This window comes from Betta splendens, chromosome 5 (assembly GCF_900634795.4).
Source record: "Betta splendens chromosome 5, fBetSpl5.4, whole genome shotgun sequence".
Taxonomy (NCBI): domain Eukaryota; kingdom Metazoa; phylum Chordata; class Actinopteri; order Anabantiformes; family Osphronemidae; genus Betta; species Betta splendens.
In genome coordinates, this window is record NC_040885.2 from 3,703,057 (window position 1) to 3,720,011 (window position 16,955).

The 16,955-nt window shown below is 40.2% G+C and overlaps 1 protein-coding gene across 16 annotated transcripts in view; it reads right to left on the minus strand.

The window, feature by feature from the left end:
- Window positions 1-7,962, minus strand: part of LOC114855041 (band 4.1-like protein 1) — a 76,726-nt gene extending 68,764 nt beyond the window's left edge. For 3 of the 16 annotated variants that reach the window (XM_055508813.1, XM_055508802.1, XM_055508803.1), the window contains exon 1: window positions 7,704-7,951. The gene's annotated coding sequence lies outside the window, so the exon portion shown is untranslated. Of the gene's footprint in view, window positions 1-7,703 lie in introns of all 16 variants that reach the window. The other 13 variants (XM_029149751.3, XM_055508800.1, XM_055508814.1 and 10 more) reach the window with 10 other exon arrangements.
- Window positions 7,963-16,955: the final 8,993 nt, after the last annotated feature.

Consider the following 16,955-nt stretch of genomic DNA (forward strand, 5'->3'; position numbering starts at 1 on the left):
GAAAAAATTAAGGATGAATCTTGTAAAATAAAACTTTTTATTATGCGTGATTTCATTTCGGAAATCTGACACTGATATGGATATTTTAGGATGCTTATTTTAAAAAATACAAATTTTAGAGTAAACACTTCATAAAATGTGTAAATAAAACTGCTAAGCTTATATGTGTATAGGATTTTGTTGTTAAGAGTTGTGACTTAGCCACTATTGTGAGGAACAAGCAGTCCCTAGATTAGTGACTGACTGACTGACTGACTGACTGACTGACTGACTGACTGACTGGGCTGTGTGCATGTATGGGGTGCCAAATGTAAAAGGAGCACCTATAACTAGTTTTCTCACATTTAACTAAATGACACAACATGTTTTCTCACATTTAGTTAAATGTGCAAAAGTCTAAATGTAAATGTTAAATGTAAATGTTAAATGTAAATGTAAATGTAAATGTAAATGTAAATGTTAAATGCTAAATGCTAAATGCTAAATGTTAAATGTAAATGTTAAATGTAAATGTTAAATGTAAATGTTAAATGTTTGCCGAGTGTAAAACTGAATATTCATGAATGGGCAAGTAGACCCTACCCCTACCCTCAAACAGCGCTGGTCTCAGATCAGAGACGCGAACTCAATCACCTCAAACAGTGCGCGCAAACCCCGCCCACATCTGATCTGGAAACTTTTGTTTTTAGCCTGGACGTAACTTCGGCTAGCTAGTATAGTTAGCCAACTAATTCTCCACTGGCGCCACAGAAATATTCTTTTTAAACCTACTTAACTCCTCATTAATGGTGTTTACGACAGAACGGCAGTTTGAAGCGGAGCCTCAGCCCGCACACCTGCCGTTACAGCCCGTTCAATCTCCCCCAACGGGAGGAAGTCGGAGCTGGCGGCCATGATGGCTTCGACTTCAGGCTTCTCTCCAGTATTTTTGTGCACCGATCCAGAGTCAGATGTGGGCGGAGCTATGCGTACTGTTTGACGTGTTTGAGTCCGCGTCACTGATCTTAGACCAGCGCTGTTTGAGGGTAGGGATGGAGTCTACTTGCCCATTCATGAATATTCAGTTTTATACTCGGCAAACATTTAACATTTACATTTAACATTTACATTTAACATTTACATTTAACATTTAGCATTTAACATTTACATTTAACATTTACATTTAACATTTACATTTAACATTCAACATTTACATTTAGATTTAACATTTACATTTAGATTTAACATTTACATTTAGACTTTTGCACATTTAACTAAATGTGAGAAAACATGTTGTGTCATTTAGTTAAATGTGAGAAAACTAGTTATAGGTGCTACCTTTTACATTTGGCACCCCATAGTGTGTGTGTAGATGGAGTTACACTTTAATCTGTATCAGCATTTTAAACTGTCAGTTAAACTGTCTCTGATCTTGACAAATGAAAATTCCTGTCACAGCAAGTTAGATACTGGGTCTCTTTTGCTTTTTTTCATAAACAAAGAGCGAAAATAACATTATGAATAATTTGGGAAAGTTACATACTATCTTCAATTTAAGGCCAACAGAGACAACAAGAAAAAGTCATTTCTCCGAGAAATTACGTGGGAGAGCTAATCTTCTGCCACCACATTGTGAAACACTGATTAAGCTGCAGACATCAAAATGTTGATTACGACGATGAAGACAACAAAATGTTGACAACAATTAAAATGAGGACAATGATTAAAAAAATGACAAAGAGGTTAAAAGATGACAAAAAGCCTAAAAAGACAGCCAAAACAAAAATTTGAGGAAGAATAAAGGGTTAACAAACATTAAAATTTGACAAAGATTAAAAAGTTAACCAAGACACACTGTTGACAATCACGAAAAGCTGACTAAACTTTTATTTTGAAAGGATTTGCAGGTAGTATGTGTAGTAAACTTCTTAACTTTAAAGTAATCTTAATAACTTAATACTACTTAATAAAGTAGTTATAATTAACTAGTCGAAAGCAGACATTTTGCTAATAAATTAATAATAAATTGAATTTGTTCTGAATGTTGGAAAGGATAGCAGTATGTGTGTGTTTACTAAACTACCTATTTTAAATTATTTAGTCAGAACCAGACATCTTGCTATCAAAGGTAATAAATTGCGTTTGGGCTTTATTTTGAAAGTATTTGGAGGGGGTGCATGGGCATTTATTAAATAATACAATACAATGGTGCTTTTACTATGAAAGGATTTGGAACATGTACAAGTGCCTAATTACTAAACTTTAAAATAGTCAGATTAAGTAGACATAATTACTCAGTCAAATGCAGAAATATTGCTATTAAAAAGAAATTTGATTTGTGCTTTTATTTTGAAAGGATTTAGAGAAAGAGACAGTGTCACAGTTTGTTCAAGTTCCTGTTTTATTTTGAAGGACTTCCTGTTCTGTTCATACCACAGCTGTTTCATGTCATCCCCGGTTCTCATCACGCACACCTGCCTGAGTAATCACTCACCAGCATACAGTATAAGCCCCAGTTCTCACCCAAGCCAGTCGCCAGATTGTTGCGTGTACTCACCACTTTCCAGCGTTACCTTGTCTGCTTACTTCTGATCTCCATCCCGTTCATGACCCTCGTTTTCCGGAGACCTGCCTGATCCTTGTCTGTACCCCTGCCGTGATTACCTGGTAACGCTCCTGCTTGTTTTTGACCTGAGACCTGCCTGATCCTTGTCTGCACCTCTGTCGTGACTACCTGGTAACAATGTTGCTTGTTTTTAGACCTGAGCCTGCCTACACCTTATCTGTACTGCTGGTGAGCCTCACCGTGTATGACCCTGCCTGAATTGACTGGAAATTATCATTAGACTCTATAGGGGAAATTCAGGATCTCTCTGCACTAGTCGATAGTGACTGAAGTATAGGTCTGATGGCTCAGCCAGACACATCATTCGAAAGCTAGTGACAATGAGCTGTTGCCAGCTCTCCCACTAAATATGTACTGTAGGTCTCTTGGCTTGGCCAGTCATATCACCAAAAAGAAGTTCCTACCTCTGAGTTTTTTTAATTAGTATAAGTATAGCAAGAGAAAATCGTAAGGGTGATGAGCTGTTGCTCCACCCCCCCACATATAAAGAAAAATATTTCCACAACCAATATTAACACAATAATAAATGCAGTAAAGCAACCTGGAAATAAGTGAAAAGTGTCCTTTCCCCAGCTTTTCCTAAAATATAAACTCTGCTCTAGAGTGAGGAGGCAACAAATGCAGCATCACCAGCAACACTGCACCAGATCAAAGCCAAACGACATGATAACTCTCATCACTGGGAGTCAATACATTTGTGCAAAGACAGTGGCAGTCAAAAAGTAGATGGATGGATAGAGAATGGGACAGGGAAAGCATAACTATGCAAAGCGAGAGCAAAGGTTGGAGAACCGGCTGACTCATTAAATCATTCGTACAGAGTCAATGCCGCTCAGTTTAAAAGCTCCCCAGCTTCCTTCAGAAGGACAAAGTGATGCTTGAACTGTGAAGAGCTGCATGACTGATAGTGGGAAATAAAAGAGTCTCATGTTTTGAAATAGCTTTGTAACCACGTGCAGACAGAATGATGCAAGGCAAATAAATTTCCCAAAGCAGTGCAAGTATAATAAAGCCAAAAATAAAACCCTGATCACAGGCAGCAACACGATTTATTAAGAGAGCCTCAAAAAAAGGAAGCCCAAATAACACACTGTTGCTCTTTAAAGATCACACAGTGAAGCAACATGATGTTCAAGTCTGCACTATAACAATATTGTGGACTAACAGAGCTGCAGTGGCTGCATCATCCTGATGAGGCTTAAGTCACCTCCTGTAAAACAAACGCTTTACTCTGTTATCCTCTGTTGGTTATGGCAAACAAAGCTGATAATAGACCATGTAAAACAGAAAATATTAACTTTCACTCACTAAAATTTTTAAACTCTTCATTTGGAGGCACAGACAACATCAATAAAACACCAATAAAAAACAATAATAATTGTCACTCCTTAGCAAAAAATATATTTTTTCCACTTCTGTGAGCCATAACTAAAATTTAAAACCAAAACTAACAGGGAAGATTCAAGATGGAGGCAGCAAGCCTCCCGCTTCTATCGAAGCCAAACCAGTCGGAAAATGCCGCCTCCAACCCTATGACCAATAAAGGCTTTCTTTTCTTTTTTTTTATTGAATTCCTTTTGTCTTTTAGCCAATACCACCATACACCAGGGTGTTGTATTTATAAGGGAAAAATCCAGGAGGGGAGGAGATTATTTCTTTCTCTGTGTTCTACAGTGTATAACTACTTCTATAATCTACAGTAAATCTGACAGTGGCTGTGGTGAGAACTACAGAATGTTACGCTTCCAAAGACCCCAAGCTTTTAAATATACTCCAAATGGTTGACGAACAACTTGCATTTGAATTTAGGTGCGTTTCCCAGGTGTCTGAGAAGAAAATGCCCAGAAATTACCCCCACATCATAAGTCAATAACTATCGGTGGGAAACAGATAAGAGTGTTCCGATACTTGACTGCTATTGTAACAAAAGCAGCTCTCCTCTGAATCCAACATCCTGGCCATCATAACCTGCATCCTGGTAGGAGCCAGTTAGGATGTGTGAGGGGTCCTGGAGGATCCTATTAGCAGTTTATATTTTCTGTTGTTCACACAGAGCATTTAGAGCACTCACAGAATGTCCTATGATTTTAAAGCAGGTCTTCATTGTTTTATTTACGTGTGTCCGGCTGATGGAATTGAAAGAGAAAGTACACTCTCAATAAAAGGAATGGTAAAAGGTGGTGAGGTTGTCTGGGTTAGTGTTGGATGAGCTTAACTTCCTGAGTAGGTACTGGGGCTAGTGCCAATTCCTCCAGACCTAGAAGCAAGCTTCAAGAAGTTGTAAAACACTGTGCCCAAGTACCTCCACAGTCTCACCGTGTATATGATAGTGGTAACATCTGCTGCAAACTGTCTCTGCTTACTACAATATGTCATAATGAGCTCTTTTGACAGTTCTAAAGATGAATGATTTCATTACACTCAGGTGATGAACCATGATGTAATAAAGGCAGAGACTAAAGAAAGCAGGACTGTGTCATCAGCAAACTTGACCAGATGACAATTAGGCCATGTAGACAGAAAGTTGTCTAAAAAGCAACTGAGGTAAAACATTGCTTTGGGGAATTAGTGGAGCTGCAAAGAACATTTAAATAAGATCCATTAACAAGCACCCTGTGTCCAATTGGTAAGGAAATTGATAATACATAGAATGAGCTAAGGACCCAGATGAAAAAAAATATATAATTTTTTTCAGATGTTGTTGATGTCTGCAAACAAGAGCCTGGTAATGTTTCTTGAGGTGTCCAGGTGCTTTGAATAGTGTTGATAGTGAATATTTTAGCATTGTCCACAGCCCTGCCATCACCAATGATGTAAGATCTACAGGCCTCAGGTCTTTAATCACCTTCATAGGGCCCTTCTGCCCTATTCGGATGATGACTTAAGTGTTTCCACCTCTCAGGTTCTGTAGTCCAGTTTGAAGTTTTACAGCTACTGGAAGACACCCCCCTAACTAATGTCAATAACAGAGCGCTGCTTATTAGCATTTCAGATACTATATGGTATGTTACATGGTGTGTAAGGGACACAAGAAAACTTGTGTATTTATATTTTTAAGCAGCTTTTTTTAACCAGGGTACCAGAGGTTTTAAGATTAATTTAATAACAGTTCAGAGTACAGTTTGGGTTAAAATATTCTTTTGGCAATAAATTTTCTGTCCAGATATTAAGGCGCTACTCACTGACTGCTTAGTGTACATTATAATCATTGTCACATTGCACCATGATCAATAGGTGCCATGACTGTAATTTTCTTATATCTGAATTGCGTTCTGGGATATTTTTTACTGTTCATGCCCTTCCTACTACACGTGTCATTACAATGTACAGTAGAAGATGAGCGTGTACACTCAACATTTAGACACCACCACAAAATGGCATACACATACTTGTACATTGAACAGGAAGCAATTTCAGACATTCAAACACAACAATCACACTGTGTTGTCTCTTATTAGATTAGATTTGTTTCAGTGTCAAGTAATATAACTTTGAACGGTAAGCAATAACAAGTCCAATAAACTTGGCTAGGCCAGCCACAATGAGAGCCAAATGCAGAATGGGCAAACACAGACATAGAGTATACACATGCACATCTCATGTACACCTTTGTGTACTCTTACAACATCAAGGTAACCCAAAACAAATATGCTGCATTTGCAGGACTGTGTCATGACTAAGACTGCTGCTAAAACATGTTATTTGAGGTTCACACAGGTTCACTTACACAGAAACTGCTTCTTTTCCAACATAGAAGTTAAAAAGAGTTAAATTGCAAGCACAGAATTACTGCTCCCCTATAGTGCTGCTTTGGCCTCTCTGGATACCTCATTTGGATTGCAAACGGATGTAGGCAGCATGCTCTGCTATGAAATCCCAGCATCAACATCTGGCATCTGGGTTTATGCACAAATATTGACATGTACAGCACACCAAGCTTTTGTACACATAGTAAAAATGTAAATACCTCATCTTTAATGTATCTGTGTCTGTAAAAGTAAGTAAGGTGAGTAAATGGTTCTCTGGCATTTAGGTGCTTGTGTAAAAGTAGATTGCGGTTGACTCTCAAAAGAAAGGCTTGCTGGGAGGCTTACATTGGAGGCACAGGACTGTTCCGATGACACAAGTGTTTCATGACAACAGGTCTGCCAGCACATGCAGCCTGGAGCAGAGCAGAGAGTGTGCCGTATCATGAAGTATCATGAGTCCATATACAGTAAACGAATACTGCAGAGGCAAAACAGAGCAATGGCCAGGACCTGACAAGCAGTAATGAATATGATGAATGAATGAATGGTTTCATAGCTTAACCAGAGAGGTCAAATGTGAGATCACATCCACAAATGGACCTGCCTGAGCATGCAGTCAGAACAGACAAGTACAACTCGGCACAGCTGTTCAACTTGAGTTCATTTGAACACAAACCAAAGCACTTGAACCATTTTTTGTGGATCAATCCTTTTGGATGAAAAGGCGATAGAGTATTGACATTCTGTTACGTTTCCAGTGTGTGTCAAGTATTCAAGTATGGCCGTTGCATAATTAGTGACAAATGTGTTTAGACAACAGAGACTAAGCCAGCCGCAAATATTGTTTGTCCTAACAGGTTGAGGTGCAAAACTAAAGCACAAGTTGAAAGTAAGTCGTCTTAGGGAGGTATACTGGAGTGTCACGTGTGGTATAGGTGGTTGTGCAGGAAGCAGAAGGAGCAAAATGAATATTCTTGACTGCCTGAGTGCAGACTAGAAAGGCAGCAAGCCCGCGGGCTTAAACGAAACGACAGCTTGCTCGTGCTTCATTTCCACAGTGTCAATAATCTTACATAGAGGAAGGAGAGCAAGAGGGCAAACACCATGCTTGTTATGCTGTGCAAATCATGGTCTATTGGACAACTGCCGCTGCAATAAACGCAAATTCGCCGCAGTGGTAGCATAAGGCTCCAACACAATATAGTGATTTGACGAAAGACGTGTAACATAAAATTAAACATGTCATCCCAAACACTGGCATTCAACAAACCGTTTAATACACCCAGACGGGTTCCTTTAGAGACAAGAACAAACTGGCTGCGTTGAAAAGAATAAATATTTAAACATACCCTCCTGTCAGAAAGACATCCAAGGGGAATCCATGGATAATGCGCACCAAGACAATCGTACTTCGCTCTGCGTTTATACTCCGGTTTGAAGGAAAGGGAGTATGTCGGGTTTTAGCCGGCGAAAAGCCTTAACAACAGGAGGAGGAAAGAGGGAGGGACGCTGTCAAGGAGGTGGAAGACACGCTCACGCAGTACAGCCGACGCACACGCGCTCAGTGCGCGTGTTCTGGCAGAATGCGTAAAGAAAACGCGTGCTTCGCTAAAAATAACGTAATAGCAACAATAAACAAAATATTCCTCCCTGTTAACAAGTACTCAAAAATTTAAATGCGCTGTACATACGCATTTGTCAAAAGGTAGACATTGTCTACGAAGCTGCAGCTTTCACGTGCATTCAGTGGTTAGGGTTTGTTTGTTCTGAACCATTTAAAGCTGGGGCTTCATATCCTAAGAATATGATTATTATTTTTTTTTTTTACCGAGAAATCGAATTGTTTATTTTTAGGTATATACCATGTCTGGCTGATAATAAAATATTTAAAGCCCTTGCAACCACATCAGAGAAACTGCTGTTATTTCCTGCAGTGTCGTCAGGATGACACAGTCCTTTTGATTTTATCCCTTCGTCCCCTGCTAAAAAAACACGTATGAAACCTTACATTTCTTACTATTGCATACAGAGATGATAGGATTTAGAAACACAAAGGGCAGCACACAAGTCACCACTGCTGCTAACTAATGCTGTGAAATGAGTGGAAACCTGCCAATTTTTTATTTTATTTATTTTTTGACTTGTTTAGCAGTTTGTATTAGGCTGAATGTCATATTGTGAGGGACAGTGTGTGTGTGTGTGTGGTGGGGTAAAACTAGATCCAAGTAAGCTAAAAGAACTTGAGCAGAACTTCCCATCTCTACCAATGACTGTACTGGAGATGTCACCAGCACGAATCCTGATGGGGGGGTCCGTGCATGAAGTGCAATTCATTATTCATGTGTAAAATGAAAATTGAATAACGTCTTTTTATGCTGTGTTTCGTTTCCGTAAATCGGTAAAACACATTTGCGATATACTGATTTACTCATTCTCCTTTTCTCCACTTTCAAAACGAAATAAGAAAAAAGGAAACCGGGGGCGGGGCCAGTCGCCGGACTTTCACAATAAAACGCCCAAGAGCGTTTGAAGCGCAACATCGGCAAATATTTGTAACTCTTGAAGGATTGCGGTCGTGTTTTGACACATAACGAGACCCACATTAATAACATTAATCAACGTAACAATTGTTTATTTAAATCATTTATTTAACCAAGCTATTTAACCAAGTGCTGACAACTGTCGTTTACGTTACGACTCATGGCGTTTGCTAAAGGAATGACAGGTCAGTCAGCTCGCCACCGTTGGGTCACTTACACAATCACCTGCCAACAAAGCTAAGTTTTCTGTGCATCCTGCTTCATTAGTGCAGCGACATCACGACCTTGTCGACACCTGATGAGGAAGAATTTAGCGCATCTGCGGTGTTCCGGTGATTTTCAGTTTATAATGAGACTGAAATCGCGTCCTCCTGCTTGGCCGGTTGATGCTCTTATGCCCAGGAAGACGCTCTAATGTTGTGCCGATCTTTGCAAGTATTCTAAACAGTGATTTATTACAGTTTATTGTGGCTGTTTAGACATGCTCCATCATTGGACTTCCTGTCTCAGAGCCTGCTTTACCTGCAGGAGAAAAACAGCCACTCAACCGGCCTCACAATAACTGAACTCATTGTGAGCCATGACTGCCCTAATGTGCTTCGCATCATCTTTGTGAGGCAGATTCTGTGGCAAAGTGTGTGTGATCAGATGATCTGTCACGCAACATCAAGGTGTTACTGTATGTACAGAGCAGATGAGTGCCTGCAGAGGATCTTTTTATTTTGCACCACCTACCTTCGGTATTGGTTTAGTAGTCATCATACCTGAGAGACCGGTTCTGCATCAACTGCGCTGCATGGTGAACTTAGCAATGGTTCTGCCTACCAGCCTGGCATCAGAGTAGAGGACGCCATCATCTTCCTGCTCCATCGTTCCATGGCCCATTTTGAGAAGCCCAGCAGCACTGTGAGGATTCTGTTCTTTGACTTCTCCAGTGCCTTTAACACCATACAGCCGGCTATCTTAATGGACAAGTTGGAGTCAGCTGGTGTGGGCAATTACCTGACAGAGTGGATACTGGACCACCTCACAAACCGTCCCCAGTTTGTGAGGGTCCAGGACTGGTGTCGGACACTCTGACCTGCAGTGTGGGAGCCCCCCAGGGGACCTTCCTGGCCCCCTTCCTCTTCACCCTCTACACTGCAGACTTCAGACACAACTCATCTGGCTGTCTTCTGCAGAAGTTCTCTGATGACTCTGCAATTGTTGGACCTATCACTGACGATGATGACGCAGAGTACAGAGAACTGACACAGAACTTTGTGGACTGGTGTCAGCAGAACCACCTTCTAATCAATGCAGGGAAGACAAAGGAGATGGTGGTGGACTTCCACAGATGTCAGTCTACACCCCCTCCTCCAGTGAACATTCAGGGAATGAACATCCAGAGAGATTGGACTGTACCTGGGTGTTCACCTTAACAACAAACTAGACTGGACTAACAACACAGACGCACTATACAGGAAGGGTCAGAGCAGACTCTACCTACTAAGAAGGCTGAGGTTGTTTGGACTGAAGGGGACACTCCTGAGGACTTTCTATGACTCTGTGGTGTCATCAGCCATCCCGTACAGTCATCTGCTGGAGCAGCAGCATCACAGAGAGGGGAGGAAGAGACTGGACAGGGTCATCAGAGTCCAGCTCTGTCCTGGGCTGCACTCTGGAGTCAGTGAGAGAGGTGGGAAACAGAAGAGTTCTGGCAAATTTCAAATCCATGCTGGACCACGAGTCTCACTCACTGCAGGACACACTGTCTGCCCTGGAGAGCAGATGCAGTGACAAACTGATCCACCCTCACTGTGGGAAGGAGAGGGTCGGGCAGGTCTTTCCTTCTTGCTGCTGTCAGACTTTATAATGAACACTTATAACAGGGTGCACATTGCTACCACACTGCCACACACACGCTACATCTCCAGAGCAATTGCACCAGTCACTTTAATATCTCACTCACTTTGTTTGGTGCAGTCACCTTACCTCATTGTTATATGTACATGATATTCTAATTTCTTATAATTATTATTGTGTTATTTCTTCTGTATATATGTCTATATGTCTGTTTGCTGTTGCAACTTGGTATTTTCCCCATCGCGAGATAATAAAGGTATTCTATCTATCTATCTACCTTGCATTGAATATCTTATATGCATGTTCCTATGACAGTATGTCATGTCTTAGTCCTGTTTCCGGTTTTATTTTGAAGCACTTCTTGTCTCACCCACGTCTCAGCTGTTTCCATGTCATTCCCAGTTAACCACACACACCTGACAGTTATCTCGAAATCAAGCCTGCCTGCTTCTTGCCTGTACTTTTGCCGTGGAAAGACTGGTAACATACCTGACCGTTTGACCAAGATTAGAGCCTGCTCCTTTGGTACTCACGTCTGAGAGCACCTGTATAACTCTGCTTGCCTTGCCTTGAGTTACGTAATAAAGACTGTCACCTCTTAAACCACCAACCTGTCCACGCTGTGCATGTGGGTCTGATATCTGCAAAATCCTGACAAGTAAAGCAGCAGTCCTTTTTATTTCACAAAACATTTGTAGTCAGAACTGCCCATATGTTTTTTAACCAATGTTTATTTACCAAGTTTAAATCTGCCAACTCACAAAATCTTCAACATCAAGGCTGAACTTTATAGAACATGTAAAATGTAATATTATCTATCAGCATAGAAACATATAAAACAATGGCCTAATTTTTTGAAAACATGTTGCTAAAAGAGCTACAGACTGTTTTCCTCAGATCAGGATGACCGATGAATCAGAAACAACAGTGCATCCTGGAACACTGTGGGCTCACCTCTTGTAATGCAGTCGTATGACCTATATGAGGCTGAGAGACAGTCATCATTGACACGAATGTCCTCTTCTGGCCAAAATCCCTTCCACACCCCAGAACAACAACAGCATGCAGAGCTAGACTGTCACTCATCTGCTCTGTACATACAGTAACACCTTGTTGCGTGACGGATCATGTGATCACACACACTTTGCCACAGAATCTGCCTCACAAAGATGATGCGATGCACATTAGGGCAGTCATGGCTCACAATGAGTTCAGTTATTGTGAGGCAGGTTGAGTGGCTGTTTTTCTCCCGCAGGTAAAGCAGGCTCTGAGACAGGAAGTCCAATGATGGAGCATGTCTAAACAGCCACAATAAACTGTAATAAATCACTGTTTAGAATACTTGCAAAGATCGGCACAACATTAGAGCGTCTTCCTGGGCATAAGAGCATCAACCGGCCAAGCAGGAGGACGCGATTTCAGTCTCACCATAAACTCAAAATCACCGGAACACCGCAGATGCGCTAAATTCTTCCTCACCAGGTGTCGACAAGGTCGTGATATCGCTGCAGTCTAATGAAGCAGGATGCACAGAAAACTTAACTTTGTTGGCAGGTGATTCTGTGACCCGACGATGGCGAGCTGACTGACATGTCATTTCTTTAGCAAACGCCATGAGTCGTAACGTAAACGACAGTTGTCAGCACTGAGACGGGCTAAATAAATAATTGTTACGTTGATTAATGTTAACAATGTGGGTCTCATTGTGTGTCAAAACACGACCGCAATCATTCAAGAGCTACAAATATTTGCCGATGTTGCGCTTCCAATGCTCTTGGGTGTTTTATTGTGAAAGTTCGACGACTGGCCCCGCCCCCCGGTTTCCTTTTTTCTTATTTCGTTTTGAAAGTGGAGAAAAGGAGAATGAGTAAATCAGTATAAAGCAAATGTGTTTTACCGATTTACGGAAGTGAAACACAGCATGAAAAGACGTTATTCAATTTTCATTTTACACATGAATAATGAATTGCACTTCATGCACGGACCTGGGGGAGTACCCAAACAATCCATACCAAAGCACATACGGGTTATACGACAAGCATATAAATGCATTTACTCATACATAGATACATTCATATACTGTAATGGAAAAATTTTGCCTTGTGCTATTTCTTATCCAACCCAGTCGTCATGTGCAGGTTAGGTGCAATACTGAACTGAACATTCTTACACAAACAACTAATCTCTTGTGCCCTGTCGTACATCAAGTCTAAACATCTGATGTTCCATTTGACTGACTAATAATTTATGATATATGTTTGTCTTTTACACTCGGACTCTGGCTCCATCCTATCTGACTCACCACCAGACCCAAGGCTGTTAAAGCAAATGCATCTTGTCTTGGAAGCTTGGTGTTCCTTCCTTTGGATAACAAGACATGACGATGCAGAAGTGAGAAAGCAAACATTCTCACTCACAGCGAGATAAGGTGGCAAAAACAATTCTATTGGTGCAGAGAGACATTCCACCAGAGCCAGAGAAAGGGGTTAAAAGGCAGAAGCAACTTGAGGATCGAGGGCTCTTTGCATCACACCTTCATGGTGTGTACACTGATCTCCCAGCTGGTTTTTGGTTTGTTGATGTGCACGATCAACATCCATGCTTTTTATTTGCTTTCCCCATTATTTTTATTTTCTTTATTATTTCAAATCGGGTTTGAAATTGGTTTCAGGTATTCGGGGTTACTTGGCTCTGATCATTTGGTTTAGGGAAAAGTAAGGCAAATAACAATTAATTCTAAAGCATCCCCTACTAGACTAAAACATAAAAGAAAACATGATTAGGACTAGAGATAATAATGTTTCTAAAAATACTATTTGGCTGAAAACATCCAAAATATAATATTTGGAACAAACAAAAAAAAATTATTTTCAAATTTAATATTCGTATAAAATTAATTAGGTCAAAGTCTGCCCTGGTGGCTGAGATGGTGGTTGCTAAGGGTTGGCTCGTGGGACCGAGCTTTTTGTCTGTACTGAGGATACAGACCAGTGTGCAGATCTGAGCGCAGTTCAACGGGAGTGGACAAGAAAAAAAGACGGCTTCTGAAAGACGGAGCACGTTTGCAGGGGGAAGTGGTTTCGAGATACGAGGGACCCGGGTCTTGGAGGGGCCTGACGGTGAGGGATCACTTCTGAGAACTCTGTCACTGATCTGAGCGGTTCCCTTTCTACGGAGACGTCCATGGAAGAGAAATTTTGAAAAGGTTCCGGCTGAAACACACAAAAATCTAAGGCAGGAAACCGCCGGGACTCTGAAAGACGGATCGCGAAAGATCGCACAAAAGGACAACTCTCTGATCTGCTTCTTTATTGGAAATTTCCACCACAATACATACACCAATGCTTATATATTGTTACACATAACCACACAATACTCACTAATAGTTGCAGTATACAATATCGCAACATAATGAAACATTATTAATAGTTATAATAGTAAATGACAGCAGTCATGTATATATATATATACACATATACATATACATACACATACATACATGCATATATATACATATATACACATACATACATATATACACATACATACATACATATATACACACACACACACACACACACATATATGTACAAACATATATATGTATATAATATGTATATATGTGTGTGTGTTTGTGTGTGTGTGTGTGTGTATATGTATGTATGTATATATATATACATACACATACATACATATATACACATACATACATATATATACATGTCAGCCCAGTGCACTTAAATAAAAAAACACACAAATGCTTGCTTGCAATTGCAATTGGGAATGAAAGGAAGGAAGGAAAAGGAATGCAATTGCTTACTTAAAGATTATTGATCATTAAATTAATTATTTTGAGGTTTCCTCTTAATTTCTGAAATCTGTTAACTTTTGCGTTTGACAATGTAGGTATATTTGTTAACTGAATTGAATACTGTAAACTTTCCATTATGCAACATATTATGCACCTAAAAAGACAACTAGAAAGACAGTGGCATTCCAACAAAATAAATGTAAACTGCATTGCATAGAAGGACAGTCTAATAATATATAAAAAAGCACTTTGTGCTGCTAGAAAAACATATTATTCCTCCCTAATTGAGGAAAACAAAAACAACCCCAGGTTTCTTTTCAGCACTGTACCCAGGCTGACTAAGAGTCATAGCTGTGTTGAGTCTACTATCCCCTTAAATCTCAGCAGCAATGACTTTATGAACTACTTTACTAATAAAATTATCACCATTAGAAAAAACATTCAGCAGCGACTTCTTCCAAATGACAGAAAGCACTGTCTAGATCCATCAACTTTAAATTTACCAAATCCTCTGTCTTACCTAGACAGCGTCTTCCCCCTAACTTATATGGAGTTAACCTCAATAATCAACTCTTCCAAGTCGTCCACTTGTCTTTTAGATCCAATCCCAACTAGATTACTCAAAGAAGTTCTACCTTTAATCAGCTCGTCCAAATTAAATCAACCAATCTTTACATTTAGGCTATGTACCACAGGCTGTTGTCAAACCTCTATTGAAAAAACCAACCCTGGACCCTGGAGAACTAGCCAACTATAGGCCCATTTCAAATATACCGTTTATTACCAAGATTCTTGAAAAAATCGTGGCTAAACAATGATCTGACCACCTGAGTGGGAATAACTTGTAGGAAGATTTTCAGTCAGGATTTAGAAAACATCATAGCACAGAAACAGCTCTGGTTAGAGTCACTAATGATCTTCTATTAACTTCGGACAATGGTCTAGTTTCTGTCCTTGTCCTGTTAGATCTTAGTGCTGCATTTGATAGAATTGATCATAACATTCTATTACAAACACAAGAACATAGAATCTGGATTAAAGGAACAGCATTGGGATGGTTTAAATCCTATTTGTTGAACAGATTCCAGTTTGTTCATGTTAATGAGAAATTCTCCACATGCACAAGGATTAGCTATGGAGTACCACAGGGTTCTGTGCTTGGTCCAATTCTGTTTAGCCTATACATGTCTCCTTCTAGGTGAGATTATTAGGAAGCATTCTATTAATTTTCATTGCTACGCAGATGCTGCTCAGCTATATATGTCCTTGGAATCAAATAAAACAGATCAACTAGTCAAAATTTAGGGTTGTTTATAAGACATCAAATCCTGGATGTCCCAAAACATCCTTCAACTAAATTCAGATAAAACTGAAATGAAAATTGTTGGGCTCAAAAATCTGAGAGAGACACTATTGAGTCAGATAGCCACCCTGGATGGCATAACATTAGCTTCAGATTCTACTGTGAGGAACCTTTGTATCATTTTTGACCAGGATCTCTGTTTTAAATCATACATTAAACAAATCTCCATACCCGCCTACTTTCATCTTAGAAATATAGCTAAAATCCGAAACATCCTGGACTACTGTAACTACTTACTCATATGATGTCCTAACAGCTCCTTAAAACGCCTACAGCTTTTTTTAAAATGCTACAGCCAGAGTTCTGACATTTCTCCTACATTAGCTTCTCTGTACTCCCTGTAAAATGTAGGATAGAATTTAAAATTCTTCTACTCACCTACAAAGTATTCAATGATAAAGCTCCTTCTTATCTTAAAGACCTCATAGTTCCTTATGCTGGCAGCAGAACACTTCGTTCTCAGAGCGCTGGGCTACTTGTGGTTCCTAAAGTGTTTAAATGTAGAACGGGTGGCAGAGCTTTTAGCTACCAAGCTCCTCTCCTCTGGAACCAGCTCCCTCTTCAGGTTAGAGAAGCTGACAAACTGTCCACCTTTAAGATTAGGCTTAAAACTTTCTTTTTTGATAAAGCTTATAGTTAGAGATGGTTCAGGTCACTGGCAATGATTGTTAGTCACAGGAACCATCTCTTAGTTAAGCTGCAATGGACATAGACTGCTGGGGGACTTAATTTATACACTGAGCTCCTCTGTTTCCTTCTACCTCTTCTGTCCAATAACCTCCCATCATTGTCCCATGTTTAACGAACCTTGTCTCTTTCTCTCCAGTAGTTGTGCTTCTCTCCCGCTCTCTCTCTCCTCTACTCTGTCCTCACCTACAGGTATCATTGGACTCTAAGTTTAGTGTCTGTGATGGGCAGCTGCGGATCCAACCATCCTGCCTGTATCCAGTCCCTGGTCCAACCATCCTGCCTGTGCTCTGTTGTTGCTTGCTGTTGCTTGTTGTTGTTGCTGTGCTTTTCTTTCTCTCTGTCCTCTCACCCC